Source organism: Protopterus annectens, chromosome 11.part0 (assembly GCF_019279795.1).
Source record: "Protopterus annectens isolate FY-2018-M chromosome 11.part0, PAN1.0, whole genome shotgun sequence".
Classification (NCBI taxonomy): domain Eukaryota; kingdom Metazoa; phylum Chordata; order Ceratodontiformes; family Protopteridae; genus Protopterus; species Protopterus annectens.
Genome location: NC_056745.1, coordinates 43,279,524 through 43,296,076, shown reverse-complemented (window position 1 = coordinate 43,296,076; position 16,553 = coordinate 43,279,524).

Below are 16,553 nucleotides of genomic sequence, written 5' to 3'. Positions count from 1 at the left end.
AGAGTGCCAAATTCCAGTACTCATGACCACACAGGTAGAAACTGCACTCTCCAAAGATAAGAATACAGCATCCATGGGACCAGATGACATCTTGGGCTGTGTACTACATGAACTACAAAATGAACTGGCACCTCACCTAAGTGTCATGTTTAATCATCGCCTAACCTCAGGCTTTGTGCCCACTGAGTGGCACACAGCTACAGTTATCCCACTCCATAAGGGGGAATCCTCTTTGGGTCCCTGGAACTACCATCAGTCTGACCAGCCTGATCTCCAAGGGCATGGAACGCATTATCATGGACCCTATAAACAAAGACATTGGCAGCCTTCAAACACTGGACCCCAACCAGTTTAGGTTCATGAAGGGCTGATCTTGTTTCCTGAACCTGATTAACTTCTTCGAATCAGTCTCCAGAGCTGTGGATGAGGGTAAGGCGGTCCACACCACCTATCTGGATCTCGCCAAGGCCTTCAATACCATCCCTCATTCTGTAATCATAGATAAACGTACTAAGCTGGGCATAAATCCCTATGTCACTCAATGGGTTGTTAACTGGCTTGCTGACAGAACCCAGACTGTAAAAGTAGTCAACTCCAAATCCAGCTCCAGACAAGTGGAGTGCCTCAGGGTTTAGTCCTGGGACCACTCTTGTTTGGCATCTACTTCTCTGAAGTACAGGCCAACACTAAGGGACTCTGACTAACAAAGTTTGCAGATGACTGCAAACTGGGAGCCATTATTGAATCCCCAAATGATGTAGATATTGTACAAAAGGGCCTTACAGAAACAGATGCTTGGTGCCAGAGCCATGTGCTCAAGCTTAATGCCAAGAAATGTATAGTTATCCCCTTTGAGAAAAAACATGTACCCATGAATTACCACATCGGTGGCAGTACAGTAAATACCGAAAGTGTGATGAGAGTCTTAGGGACACAGGTGGACAGTGGTCTCACCTTTGATAACAACATCACCACAACAGTCAGGAAATCCTTCTGTGTGGCACACCTTATCACTAAGGGCTTTTCATCCAGAAAAAAGGAGGTCATTGTCCCACTGTACTCATCCCTCATTAGACCCATTATAGAGTACAATGCCCCATTTGGTATGTACCTCACAAGACATCTGCAAAAACTGGAAAGGCCACAGAAATACCTCACTAAAAGAGTCACAGGCCTAAAGCAGATGCCGTATGCTAACCGTCTAAATAGACTCCAGCTATACTCTGTGGCATATCGTCTACTCAGAGGTGAGCTCTGCTTAACATACAAGGCCATGTTAAATCCTGAGCTGTTGGACATGCTCCACTTAAAGAAATCCCAATCCCTCAGAGCCACACGCTCCAGGGATCTAAACCTTGAGACTCCCCATACTCTGGAATAGACTCCACATACATGTCAAGCAGCGCGCCTCCTTGGCCCTCTTCAAAAAGAACCTTGACAGTTGGATGGAAGATAGGAAATTCACCCCAGGGATCATGTCAGTCACCCTGCTAGACAAGGGTCCAGGGAAGTAAATATTGTGGAATGAAATATCCAGGGAATTATTATGGCTAGGCTTGTATAGGCCCTAGGGCCAATAGCCTAGTACCAACCTATGAAGTATAGGTTCTAACAACTACAAACTATAATTATGGATTGCTCAAAGTAATCCGTGCAGTGTGCATATATTGCATATGTGCTTGGTCAAGTTATACAGATTACAGTTAACAGCAGGACATTTATGCCGGTTGTATAGATCTTAATTTATGTCATATTATTAAAGAATTGCAGTATTGTATAGTTGTTACTTATGGTATATAAACTGACAACTTCTAACTACAGTCTTACAGTTGACTCCAAAAGTTGGTTTGTGCTACAGACTTAAGCATGCATACTTGGTTTTACAGTTAGGACATGCACACTTACTTAAGAACATCAAGCTCAATGCCAAAAAGTTCATCGTCATCCCCTTTGGTAAAAAACTCTGTACCTATGAGCTACCACATAGGAGGAAGTGTACTTAACACTGAAAGTGTGATAAGAGACCTTGGGACACAGGTGGATAGTAGTCTCTCCTTTGATAATCACATCGCAACAGTAGTCAGAAAATCCTTCTATGTGGCACACCTCATCACAAAAGGTTTCTCATCCAGAAAAAAAGAGGTCATTCTTCCCCTCTACTCATCACTCATTAGACCCATTATAGAGTACAACGCCCCTTTTGGTATGTACCTTACAAGACATCTACATCAACTGGAAAGGCCGCAGAACTACCTAACAAAGAGGATTACCGGCCCTACGCAGACCGTCTCAAAAAACTCCAGCTTTACTCCATTGCATATAGATTCATAGCTTCATAGGTAGGTAGTAGGCTATCGGCCCAAGGGCCTACGTAAGCCTAGCCAACAAGGTACCCTGGCTTACGCCACCCAAGATAGTTATTATCCTGTGCCACTGTCGAGCAGAGACACAGAAGTGATCCCTGTGGTGTATTTCCTATTTCCCATCCACTCATCAAGATTTTTCTTGAAGAGTGCTAATGAAGAACTTTGCTTGACATAGATGGGTAGCCTGTTCCAGAGTATGGGAAGCCTCTGGGACAGGAATCTAATACTCCAGCATGTCCTGTTTATTGTGGTGACAAGGTTTAGGTCCCTAGAGCGTCTAGCTCAGAGGGATTGGGATTTCTTTAGGTGTAGCATGTCCCAACAGCTCTGGGTTTGACGTACCTTTATATGTTAGACAGAGATCACCTCGGAGTAGGCGATATGCTATGGAGTAAAGCTGGAGTTTTTTTGAGACGGTCAGTGTAAGGCATTTGTTTGAGGCCAGTAATCCTCTTTGTGAGGTACTTCTGTGGCCTTTCCTGCTACTGCAGATGTCCTGTGAGGTACATTCCAAAAGGGGCATTGTACTCTATAATGGGTCTAATGAGTGTCAAGTAGAGAGGAACAATGACCTATTTTTTCCTGGATGAGAACTCTTTTATGATGAGGTGTGCCACATAGAAGGACTTCCTGACTACTGTGGCGATGTGACTATCAAAGGAGAGACTACTGTCCAAATGGGTCACAAGGTCTCTTATCACACATTCGGTGTTAAGTAGATTGCTGCCTATGTGGTAGTTCATGGGTACAGAGTTTTTACCAAAAGGGATGACACTGCACTTTTTGGCAATGAGCTTGAGGCCATGGCTCTGACACCAGGCATCTGTCTCAGCGAGGCCCATCTGTGGGATGTCCACATCATTGGGGACTTGACTATGGCTCCTAGTTTTCAGTCATCTGAGAACTTCATTAGCCGGAGGCCTTCTGTTTTAGCCTGTACTTCAGAAAAGTAGATACCAAACAGGAGAGGTCCCAGGACGGAACCCTGTGGTACTCCACTTGTCACTGCCTTGAGGTCAGATTTGGAGTCTGCAACTTTTACAGTGTGGGTTCTGTCAGTGAGCCAGTTGGCAACCCGTCTTGTGACGTAGGGATTTATACCTAGTTTAGTGAGTTTAGCTATAGTTCCAGAAAGGGGGATGGTGTCTCAAGCCTTGGCAAGGTCAAGATAGGCTGTGGGAACCACCTTACCCTCATCTACCGCTTTGGTGACTGCCTCAAAGAAGTCAATCAGGTTCAGGAGGCATGATCTGCCTTTCACAAAGAGGTTACCAATGTCTTTGTTAATGAGTTCCGTGATGATACGTTCCATGGCCTTGCAGACCAGGCTCGTTAGGCTGATAGGTCGCTAGTTCCCTGGATCAGTGGTAGCTCTCTCTTTGTGGAGTGGGATAACTGTTGCTGTGTGGCATTCAGTGGGCACAAAGCCTGATGTTAGGCTATTATTGAACATGGTGCTTAAGTGGGGAGCCAGTTTGTTCTGAAGTTCATGTAAAACGCAGTCTGGGATGTTGTCTGGTCCCATGGATGCTGTGTTTTTGGCTTTAGAGAGTGCAGCTTTTACCTGCATAGTTGTGATTACAGGCACTCTGCATTCTTCCTGTATAGATATGGGCCCTTTAGGGGGTGGGGGTGGGGGTGGGGTAAAGTTAGCACTGAACTTATCTGCCAGGATGTTGGCAATATCAGTTGGTTCTGTAATTTTTGTGCCATTGTGCTGTAACTCAGAGCAGATCTGGGTGTTGCCATCGAGATTCTTGACATAGCTATAGAATGCTTTGGGGTTATCCTTAGAATTAGTGGTGATTTTGTTTTCGTAGCTAGCTTTGGAGGATCTTATAAGGGATCTCAGCTTCTTACTGAGGCTGACCAGGGAGCTTCTCCACGCATGGGATTTTACTCTCTCTTGCAATAGTTTCTTCCTTCTGTTGTACAGTTTGTTTATGGCAGGGGACCACCAGATTGGCTTCCTTTTTTTTGGAGGATAGCATCTTGGTTTTGTTTGGGATAGCACAATCCATGCACTCATGTAAGTGCTTATAGAGTGCATTTGTGTAGGATTCAGCAGTCGTAACTGTATTGTCCATCTGCATGGGTGTCATGAAGTTCACCATTTCTGTCTTAAGAAGCATGAAGCTGGCTTTGTAGAAATTTTTTACCGTGGTTTCCTTTATGGGGGTGGGGGCGGGATGTGGATATCAATGGTGATTAGCTTATGGTCAGATTGGACCAACGAGGAGTTGACTTCAGGTGTAGAACACTGGTCACTCATGCTGGTAATGACTAGGTCTAGGATATTGTTGCCCCTGGTGGGGGTGTGGATAAGTTGATCCAAGGCATTGGAGTTTATGAATTCTAGAAAGCGTTGAGCTAAGGAGTTGGTATACGAGTAGTTTTCCAAGCTAATGGTGGGGTAGTTGAAGTCGCCCATTATTAGGGTGTTTGGTTGAACCCTAATATTTTCCAGTACATCAAGAAAAGAGGAGTGGGAATCCTAGGGCATGGTGGGGAATCTGTAGCAAGCTACAATTTGGATTGCAGTTTTGCCCAGAGTTCGTTGCACTTGGATAACCTTGTATGCATTATGCTGAGCAACTAGCCTGCAGGTGTGGATATCCTTAATGAATATGGACACATCTCCGCCTTTGGTGTTTCGGTCTAGGTTACATGGCCAAAAAGTGTGGTATGAGTTATAGCCTGGTAGTGCAGGGGTGCTCTCTGGAGCCTTGAACCAGGTCTCAGTCACTGCACAGATATCGATGTTCTCCATTTTAAGGAGTGCCTCGAGTGAGTGCATTTTGAGATTTAGACCTCTAGCATTGAGTAGTATTACCCTCAGTTTTTGCTTGCCTGTTCCTGCTACGGTGGTGAATTTGTCATTTAAACCTTGCCTAAAAAAGGCACTATAGGGACAGCAAGAGCCTTAGCCAGTATCCGGAATCCCAGGAGCGACAGGTGCAGGCCATCTGAGGCAAAGCATCGTGGTCTGTCGACCATGTCTTCCCAAGCAGACAGATACTGGATCCCCCTTAGAATGACACCAGAAGCTTAGCCAATTGTTGAAGTCAATTATTTTATCCTTGTACTGCGGTATCATTCTGGGCGATGGCAGAATGCTACTCAAGGCTAGGGTAATACCTGCCTGGGCTACAAGATTGGAGAGCTCTTCCATGTCTCTTTTCATGTAGTCCTGGGAGGTACATCTCAGGTCATTCACACCAACATATCACCTACTCAGAGGTGATCTCTGCCTAACATACAAAGCTATGTCAAACCCAGAGCTGTTGGACATGCTCCACTTAAGGAAGTCCCAATCCCTCCGAGCTACACGCTCTATGGACCTAAACCTTGTCACAACAATAAACAGAAAATACTGGTGGGATAGATTCCTGTCCCAGAGACTTCCCATACTCTGGAATAAACTACCTATCTATATCAAACAAAGCTCCCCATTAGTACTCTTCAAGAAAAATCTTGATGATTTGATGAGAAATTGGAAATTCACCCTGGGGATCACTTCTGTGGCTCTGCTCGACAGTGGCACAGGAAAATAATTTCCTTGGGTGGCAAAAGCCAGGGTACCTTTTTGGCTGGGCTTGTATAGGCCCTAGGGCCAATAGCCTAGTACCTACCTATGAACCTATCTTTAACTTTTAAAACTACATTAATACTTCTCTTGTGCTGCATACATACCACGTGCTTCCCTCAGTCTCTGCAGACGGTCATCATGACCCTACCGATTCAACTCAATTTCAGGATTAGCTGTGAAAAGAAGAGAAGAGCATTATGCATACCAGTCTTGAATATGTTTCGCTTTCTATGTATTCTAAATTCTCTTTATTGGCATACATACACAACTGTGGGATGTCGCTATTTTGAAGGTCATCCAACCACTAGTTGAGTGCATCCCTCTTTTGCTTTTTTAGGTTGATGAAACGGTGCCTACAGTGTTCTCCAGTGCGTGGGATGCCAGTCACACTAGATACAGCCTTGGCCAGACTATTCCAAGCGTCAGACTTGTACTGGGAGCCAGAATAGTCCCCCTGCAGAATCATTTGGCTGTGCCACTTAACTAAGAGTCCAGTAAATATTCTGGACTCCTGAACACCCCACTTCTGTGTCCTAAATTGGGTATCTTTTCTCTAATGCCATACATGTCTAATCCCACATGTATAGCAATGGCAAATTATTTCCTACCGGTTCCTGTTATTGAGTTTACTGGTAGTGCGCAAACCTGAGAAAAGATGGCAAATGCGTTTGCTCGATCTTAAATGGAGAGCAACAGTGCCAAGCAGGGAGAAAAGCAATTTTTTTGAAATTGGAAGGTTAATCTGACACTTGACATTAGTTTGAGGTGTGTCTGCTGCTTTGTCAGGTGGTTTAACTTTGCTGATATACAGTGGTGACATGAAAGTCTTTACCTGTTTGTCTGGCTTTATACACTGCTAAAATTGATTTTTACAGTGTGGGATGCACACCTATTTATAAGTGACAAAACATTTTCTTCCACAGTGGTGATTTTGCATCTTTGCTGCAGAAAAAGTGCTTCTCAGACATAGTCGCGACTCATTTGTAAATACAGACGATAGTTTAGGTGTTAACCATGTATGTGTGTGACTTGACAATGTCATTGTATATAGATGAATTTGTGTGTGTGTCCTATTTAAGTGAGAAGGCCGTCCAAGTCCAGATAGCAGAATTATAATTGCAGAAACATAGTAGACAGTATGCCCTCAGTCATACATCTGAACCTTGAAAACACAGCAAGGGCGTCTTATTCCTCATACATATAATTTATATCAGCTCCACTATTTATAATTATGTATAAAGTGTTATAAATGACATTTAACATAATGTGAAATGGAACAACACTAAAAATGTATGCAATTTCCTGTATTAGAATCCAGGACCATGTGCATTGCAGCCCTGCACTTATATCTGTTGCCACAGGAATATTGCAATAACACTTGTATATTTTCCACTTCATTACTATAAACTGGACTATCACAACAGTTAAAATATGTTGTGCTTCTTGTATTAGAACCCAGGACCATCTGTATTGCAGCCCTACACTTGCACCTGCTGTCACAGGAATAGTTGAATAACAGTTGCATAATTCCCTATTCATACTTAATTCTGTGTTTTGACCACTGCACAATACTACTTAGCGTGTTTGCGCATTGTTCATAGAATTAATACAGTGTATCCATTTTAAGTTGTTGACTGTGTGCATCCTGGCTGCAGGTGTTTGATAACTACAAGTGTTGGGGAAGCTTGCTAACTGCTGTACAATGTCGCTTAGCTGTCTACTGCCTGTCTATAGGTGTTCTGTTTGCTTCCTGTGTGGGCCATTAGTCTAGGCTTACACAATACTAAGCATCTAGCAAGCAAAATAAGCACAGTTAAATATGACATTCATCGTGTTTCTCCATTTCCCTTGTTTGCATTAAGCTGCTCACCTCACCAATGCTGGCATTAATAAAAAGGAAGAAAAACACAAAAAAAGGGGGAAATTAGGTGAAATGATGAAAATAAATGTATTAAAAACAACACTACAAAATTTATGTTGGTACATATGAAATATTTTTACACAGTACAAGTCTGGATTTGAACTCTCACTCCAGTGGACCTTCAAAAAACAATCAGGGTGCCTTATCCCAGTTTTCCTCACAAACAATTATGCACCAGAGAACTAGTATCATTGTGATACATCCAACTGCAACACCATCCACAATACTAACACAATATACGACAGTTGTTTGTACATGTACTCATTTCAGAAGCAGTACACTGAGTGATCACACAACCATTTCCGGCTATTGCTTGCAGAAATGCAGCTCTGTCTCATCTCTCTGCATTTGTTTCTCATTCATGTTTTATCTGACCATTAATCTGAGACATGCAGTCTGTAAGGCATTCTGTATCATTGTCCTTAAAATGTGTGAGGATATTAAATGGCAATAATGTACAGTTGTCAAGAAATAGAGGGGAGGTTGGATGTTACTGAATAGAAACTGAAATGTGTGCTGCTTACTTACATTTAAAACCTTTATAGAATTACTTCTACGCTCTGTAAGTCTAACCTGGCTGATGCATCACCTGAAGGTAGGGGAGTCTGAATTGCTGTTGGTTTCCTTTTCCCTACCAGTAACTATTTGCAGTTGCACTTCATTAGCAACAAGCACTGAGGGAGTGCCTGCAGTATATTTACATATGTTACACAGAACCAAGTATTTGGGATTCAGCAATTCTAATAAATTCACACCTCATTTGCATCTTCACTGTGCTCATAGCCCTGGATCTACACCATAAAAAGGGAGTTGTGTAGCTAGGGAACCTGAGCATGAGGAGACTTGTTTATGTGGATAACAGAAGAAGAAATTACTTTGGAATTTATCTGCACAGAAGACTGCTGATCTTGATGCAGTATGCATGCATTTTTCAGCTATATATATGCTAAGTAGGCCGCAGTGGTACAGCGGTTAGCGTTGTCATCTCACAGCAAGAGGTTCTCCCATTCAATTTTCAGCTGGAGCGCCTTCTGTGTGGAGTCTGCATGTCCTCCCCATGGTTGAATGACGTTAAAGACATGCAGATAGGTGCGTGCATGAATGGGAATGCCTTCTTTGAAGGTTGGGCTTTGGGCAGGCAACTTGTCATCATAAAAATCCACTGCCAATCATTAGCAGATGGGAGTTCCACTGTGGCAACCCCTAACCGGGAAAAGCCAAAAGACTATATTGCATATGCTAAAATACTAAGACAAATCTCATGTGTGTGTGTGTGTGTATATATATATATATATATATATATATATATATATATATAAAATATACATTACCAAATGGTACTTTTACCTGTAGGCATTTCTTAGAAGTGTTCTGATGGCATAGGCATGTTTGTTAAGGCATTTTACTTTCTCAGATGCACATACTTAACTGTCATCACAAGTGCCAGTGTTACAACTGTTTTCTTCTGTACACTCTTCTCTTATTATTTCTGTGAAATGTAAATGTCCTGTATTGTCAGTGAAGCAGGGGTGCTGGCCTTCTAGGATGGTCCATACATGGGAAGTGCTGGCCACAGGTAGACATGACTTGTAATTGCTTGACGTGAAATGTTCTGTGGTAAATGTGTACACATGTTTAAGGACAGTTTATTTGATAAAAAAGCTTTTAGCATTTCACTGATGGTTTGTTAGCAAAGTGTGTCATTTGCCTTTTGTTTTTGGGGAGGGGAACCAAGTTGTATTTCTGTTTTGGCACAAACGACATTTGGCTATTGTTACTCTCCTTGTTTTGTATCCAGCCTTGCTTTGTGTGTGATTGTAATATGTTACAACCACACAATTCCTTTTTTTTAATATGTGAATATCTTGACTGTTGTATGTTTTTCCAGTGGATAATAGTGAACTAACTACCTTTTATGTGTTATATCTTAGCAGGACTTTTATTTATCTGATACGTATGTGTATTATCCTTCTTTTGTGTTTTATGCCACCTAGGACTATGGCACCCAGGTATCCTAATCCCCACAATCCCCCTTCAGTGTCCCTGAAAATAAATCATTGTGGAAGTATTTAGGTGTCTTGGTACCTTTCTGCTTGAGAGGGGATGTGGGGGTATGTCTGGCAGAATGCAAATTTGGCAGCAGATAGTTGTTGATGTGAACGTATTAGGTGGCCAAAGCAGGACATATGATCAGGTGCAGCATATGGCAACTGACACAATTTCATCGGCCTGAAGGAGAGCAGCTGCAGTGGCTCATGAACAGATGGCTACTGGGGGGCTGCTACAGAGCCACCACTATCACCAAATGAAGAGTTCCTGTCCACTGTCAGGGATCCAGACAGCTCACTGGAAAGTGCACAACAGAATGTCATTGATGTTGGTGTTGCTGTTTCAGGAAGGACAAGTATGTCGCAGGAGGAGCTTCCAGGTAGGCTTACCTATCTCAATTGTTAAATACTTCTTGTATAGTAAAATATTGACAACAATACTTAAGTTCTGTTTAACATTTCTTTTTTGAGGGGGTAGTTGTTAATTGATACAGTTAACACATTCTGGTTGATTACACATGGGCTTGAGGTGGGTGTGCCATCCAAGTTCTTGTTAAAATTATCATTAATGTACATATAAAGGGCAAACATTTGTAATCCCCTGTGTTACCGTTCATTCTGATGATGATGTCCTAACCTTTTGCTTAACTTCTTCCAGGACCATCCAGCATAAGGAGCCTACAGTCATCTACACAAGTTAAGACAAACATTTTTATGTAAGTACTGATGAGCATTTAAAAAATATTTAGTTTTTGATGTGGGTGTCAGGACTGTTGTGCATATTGCTGTACTATCTGTAATAGTGGCACAACTGTTAGTTTGTTTACAGCAGTGTATGTATTCATTTTTTCCTTTGTTTGTTGCTTATTACAGGTGATCCTGACAATAGAAGTGTGGGAGTTCTACCACCTGATGTCAGAGTAACAATAGACTCTGATGAGGATGGTGACCAAACAGAGGCACAGTCTGGGAGTGCAGATATTGAATTTGACACTGAGGTTGACATTCAGCCATCCCTTGTAATTCCATCAGACACAGCCAGTAGGCCTACACCAACCTATTCCAGTGAGCCCTCAGATAATGGACAGGTGGGAGGGTGAGGCACTTGATCAGGGCAGTGTGGTTACTGAGGCTTCGTACCTGTTGACTCTGGTCATAGTTAAAGTGTGGGTGAGGTGTCACACAGGAGTGTTTTTAGGGGTGCTTGGAAGAGGCCTGCTGTCCATCCTCCACTGAACCAGGTGTCTCTTTTCATGCCACTTAATGTATGTTAGGTCCATCATGGAGGTGCAGGCATGTTCCAATAGATCCTACAGAGAAATGCTTAGGGCTGTAGATGTGACACAGGCTGACATGTGTGACTGCCTCCACCATGTTGCTGATTCAATGGATCATATAAATGATACATTGGAATGGGCAGCGTCTGTGATGGAATGTCTGCTGGGAGGGGGGTGGCATCCATGTTGGGCGTAGGTCAGCCACATCATTTGATGTTAGCTGATGTGGCTGTGCCTGATCATGCTGCCACAGTGGCACTACTTCCACTGCTCCATCAATGGTTGAGGTTTCCACACCCAGATGTGGCAGGCCATGAGGTTGTGGTCCTGGGCATCCTTGTGAAGGGAGCTCATCCAGCAGACATCAGTCACATTTAGGTAGCAGCAGTCTATCTGACCATGGGCATGGACATGCCAGTGCAACTCTTGGCTAAGCCAGTTCTCATGGTCAGATATGACAGTGATGAACTGCCACCTCTACTATGCATGGCTTACACCTGTCTGACATACCAAGACATAGAGCTAGCACAGAGCTTGGTTGTGTTCTTGCAGACACACACACACACCAGTTTCACCTGGAAGACCCATACAGACAGACACACAACAGTTACATGGTTCAGTCATGAAGCTTAGAGCTCATTCTGTCTCACTGGCCATTTATTACTTAATCCAGATTTCTGCCTTCTTCTTTCTTACTGGCATACACTCACTTATGTTTTGTGTCAGCCTAGGCTTCATGCCCCCCCCCCCCACACACACACACAAAACACCCTGTGCAAGTGATAACTGTGCCATATCCTTGTTTTCTATCTTTTGGATTCAGGGATACATAAGCTTTGTGTGTATTGCTCAGCGTGCATAGCTGACTTGGTGCTTAGTATATCTGTGTTTGTGATGATGTTTTGCTAATTGTAGTTTTGATGTGTTTTGATGTTAGAAGGTTAGACAGTTGATATAATCTAAACAGTTTATTTGCATCAGTATTTTTAAGAAGCTTCTGAGGGTGGTGAAGTCTGAAAATGAAATGTGTCTCATTACTCTCCAGATTCACTCTTTAATGATTTTCCATGACAAAAGTATGAGGCCAAACTGAGGACATTTGATAACCATCATTACTTTTGAGAGCTATGAATCTTTGATACCCGAGGCCTATTATTTGATAGAGGACACATGTATTCACATAAGTCTCTGCTGTCACATGTTAAAGTCATTGCTGTACAAATCACCCACCTTTTACTTAACTTACATTACAAAGTAACAACATGCAAGGATATGCCATTCATGCATATTATTACAGAATTCAGTATTAACACTCCAGGCTCAACACTTACATTGTAAATCCAGTAGTTGCTACAGTTTTAGTTCAGGGCTGACTCTATCTGACGCTAGGAGTGCACTGCCTTTACATGGGTAGGTAAAGGTTGTGATTGTTGCTTGGCATTAGTGTTACTATGTGTATGTGCATAGGATGAAGGTTTTAGTCCCTTACGTGGTGAGTGAGTGTGCTGTGTATTGCCTCTTAGCTAATGCAAGGATGGATTGAGCATGCCTGTATCTGCCTACACCAACAGCAGCTGCTGGTCCCCCCCTCTGACTCCTCACCTGCATGTGGCTGTGATGATCTTGTCATTGGTGGTGGGATGTATGCCCCTTCCCCTTGTTGAACCTGGTTAAGCTGCTCTCTCAGGATGATGATCTGAATCATGGGACAGATGGTGAAGATTTCAGTACATGTATGTGAATTGTACTGCAGAGCTCTCCCAGATGTATCTAAGCACCAGAACAGCGACTTCAGCATCTCAAACACACACACTGTGATAGTTCTGGTTTGAGCGTGTACCTCATTATGGCGTTCTTCAGCATGTGTGTGTGTGCACACGCATTTCTGATGGGCATCAGCAGCCACAGTTCCAGTGCATAATTTGCACCTCCCAGTAAATGAACCTGTAGGATGTCACCCCTAGTGAGCATCTGATACAGTTGGAAGATGTGCCCGAAATTTGAACGTGGTAACTGCCTGGGTTGCCAGCACAAAATTCTAGATGATTTCCTTAGCATTGCATGTGAGTTAGCAGTTAATAGAGTGGAAGCCCTTTCTATTTATGTATACCCTTCCCTGTTCCCCGGGTGGTGTATTGATTTCTATATGTGTATAATCTACGGCACCCAATACTTCAAGGTAGTGTGCTACAGGGTAGAACTCCTGCATGTTTGTGGTCCTGTCCTGAGGAATATGGAGAAAATATATGGGGTCACTGGCATATTGGAGCATAGCATTCAGGACATGATGGAGGATCCTGCCTGTGACACCCCCAGCATGTCGCCTGCTGTGAAAGGTTCCTGTACTTAAAATTCTAAGTGCTACACATACTGTTGTCTCCATTGGTGTGTATTCCCCTCAGTTTGCTCTGGGTTTGAGTTGAGGACTACAGAGGTTTCAAAGTTCCTGTAGTGTCTCTCTCTCTCACTACCCTGTAACACTTTACAATTTCTACCTCATGCGGATTGTGCTAAGTTAAACGGGGTTTGAAAACTCTTCTCCTCCTTGGCCGTGGTCTGTTAGCAGCAGCAGCAGCATAGACTTCAGCTTGTTGCACATACACATGAATTAAAGCAACAGCAGCCCCTTACATTCTTTCTGTGTAGACTCCTTTCCATGACTGTATTCCTGTAGGTTTTGGAATTCGCAGGGAAAATCAGCACCGAGTCTACACAGTTGCTTTATAGCTTGTTGAATAGCTCCTCCATCTTGGATTGGTTGAGTAGCATACAGTTCAGCTGCTTGTGATTTAATTAGCATGCCACTGTGTTTACTGTGGTTGTGTGGCTCTAGACACCAAGTAGATCTGCTTAGTGAATACAAAACAGTGCACTACAGTGTACCCGCTGTTAGCGGATCGTGTAGGGTTTATTAAATCTGCCCTTATATCTAATTCACCGTCCTTTTGTTTGTCTTAATTTTGAGATCAGTTATTGGGTTCCAAAATATTGTAACTGTGAGATGAACAATGTGGTATATGCAGCTGAATGTTTGACATGTGAGTATTTTTACATAGGTCTTACTACCAGAAAATTAAAATTTAGAGTTTATGAAGATTGTCATGCGATCAAGAAGAAAAATAATACAAATGCATTACATAAACATTCAGTTACCTACAAAAAAATTAAAATATTTATTTTTTATGTCATAGATGATATTGAACCAGATATTGGGGAGATGCAGATAATTTGTTAGATTGTAAGGAATATGAGGGCCAAATTAATTTGGATGCCACTCATAAAGCAAGGTTTAATGATCACATTAATTTTAAGTGCGTGCTAAAGAAACAAAAATTGAGGAAGAAGTGAAATATAAGGCATTTATCTTAAGTTACTTACTATAACGTTTAACATTTTTAAAGTGCATCTTTAATAGACATTTGCTTTTAATTGTTAACATATGTGCTTAGGTTTGATTATGAATAATTTTTGATGAATCAAAATGTGGGTACTTTAATTGGTTAATAGATAACATGTTGTTGATTTTAAACTGAATGTTTTGTGAGTTTCCAGAGTCTAATGAAATCTAATTTGGACAAAAGTGCTTGCTCTGTTTTTAGTATACTACAATAAAGTTCACTTTTGAGCATTTGCTGGTGTTTCCTGATAGTTTTGTTTTATTTGTGTATAGGATAGGTTTAATCCTTGAAATGCAGATAGTGATGGAGTTGCTGTTAATGATCACAGCGAACAATAAGGGACATAAGAGTGATCCTTGGGGAACTCCTGTCTGTATTTAGGTTAGAAAAGAAGGTGATCAGCCTAGTCTCTACCATTTTGTTTCTTAAGTAACTGTCAGACCACTTAGTGGCTGTTTGTTTAAGGCCAGTATGGTAGGATCTACAAAAGCCTATAATGGAGAATTACACTGAATGCTTTTGTGTTTTGTTCTACCTTAAAGAAAATGTTTGCTACCCTTAAGGCTAGAAACCTGCTTCTCCTTGGTACTCGGTTATGGTGGTCCCTCTCGCCAGACTACGTAAAAAGAAAGTCATAATCAATTGCTTATCAGGGACCAGGATCTGCCGTATTACATACAAACACTCATGTTAGTGGACCACAAGTACCAGTATGACTCATAGTCCATGTGTTTGTAAATGACCTGAGACATACTAGTCTAGACTGTATGAAGAGAGACATCATGGAGCTCTCAAAATGTGTCCCAGGCTGTTATGAGCTTAGTACTGATCAGAATTCTACCTTCTCCTAGGATGATGCCACTGTATGAACGGGTGACTGACTTCAGTAAGTAGCGTAGTTTCTGGTGTCAGTCTCAGGGGATACAGTGCTATGTTAGGGATGGTCTGCCCCTCTCTCCTCTTGGCTTTTGAATATTGGCTAACACATTGTCCTCTCCCATAGTGCCTTTATTAGCCAAACTGAAAATACTTCATAGGAGGTTCGTAGGATCATAGGAGGTTACTAGGCTATTGGCCCTGAGACCCTTATAAGCCTAACCAAGGGCTTAGACCATCTGTAGACAAATCAGCACCTGATTCCCCTGTCCAGCAGGGACACTGGTGGAATCCCAGGGGTATATTTTCTGTTTCCCATCCAGTTATTCAGGTTGCACTTTAAAAGGGGTAAAGAGGTACTCTGCTTGATGTGGAGAGGGAGTCTATTCCATAGATGTGTGAGTCCCTGGGACACAAATCTGTCCCGCCAACAAGTCTTGTGGTTGTCACAGACCAGGTTAAGGCCACGCATGCAGGTTACTTAATTGGAGCTTGACTTGCGAATATGAAGCAGTCCCATCAAGGTGGGGTCCCGTGATCACCTTGTATGCCAGACAGAGGTCACCTCTGAGGAGCCTGTATGAAACTGAGTAGAGGAATAGGGCTTTTAGCCTATCTGTGTATGGTAGATGTTTGAGGCCCTGGATTAACCTGGTGAGGAACCTTTGTGGTCTCTCCAGCTGCTGCATGTGCTTTGTGAGGTACATGCCGAAAGGGGTGTTGCACTCAATAATGGGCCTTATAGGGGAAGAATACAGGAATGTTATGACCTCCTTGTCCCTGGATGACATACCCTTACTTATGAGGTGGGCCATGTAGAAGGCTTTCCGTACAATGGAAGCAACATGGTGGCCAAAAGTCAGGTTGCTATCAGCCTGGGTGCCCAAATCCCTCATGACTGATTCCATGCTTAGAACGTTGTTATTAATTTGATAATTTGTGGGGAAGTCACACTCCCCAAAGGGGATGATGATGCATTTTTAGTATTCAGCTTGAGGCCATGTTTCTGGCACCAGTCATTTGTTTGGGTGAGACCCTCTTGGAGAATGTCAACATCATTAGGGGAAATTGATGACAG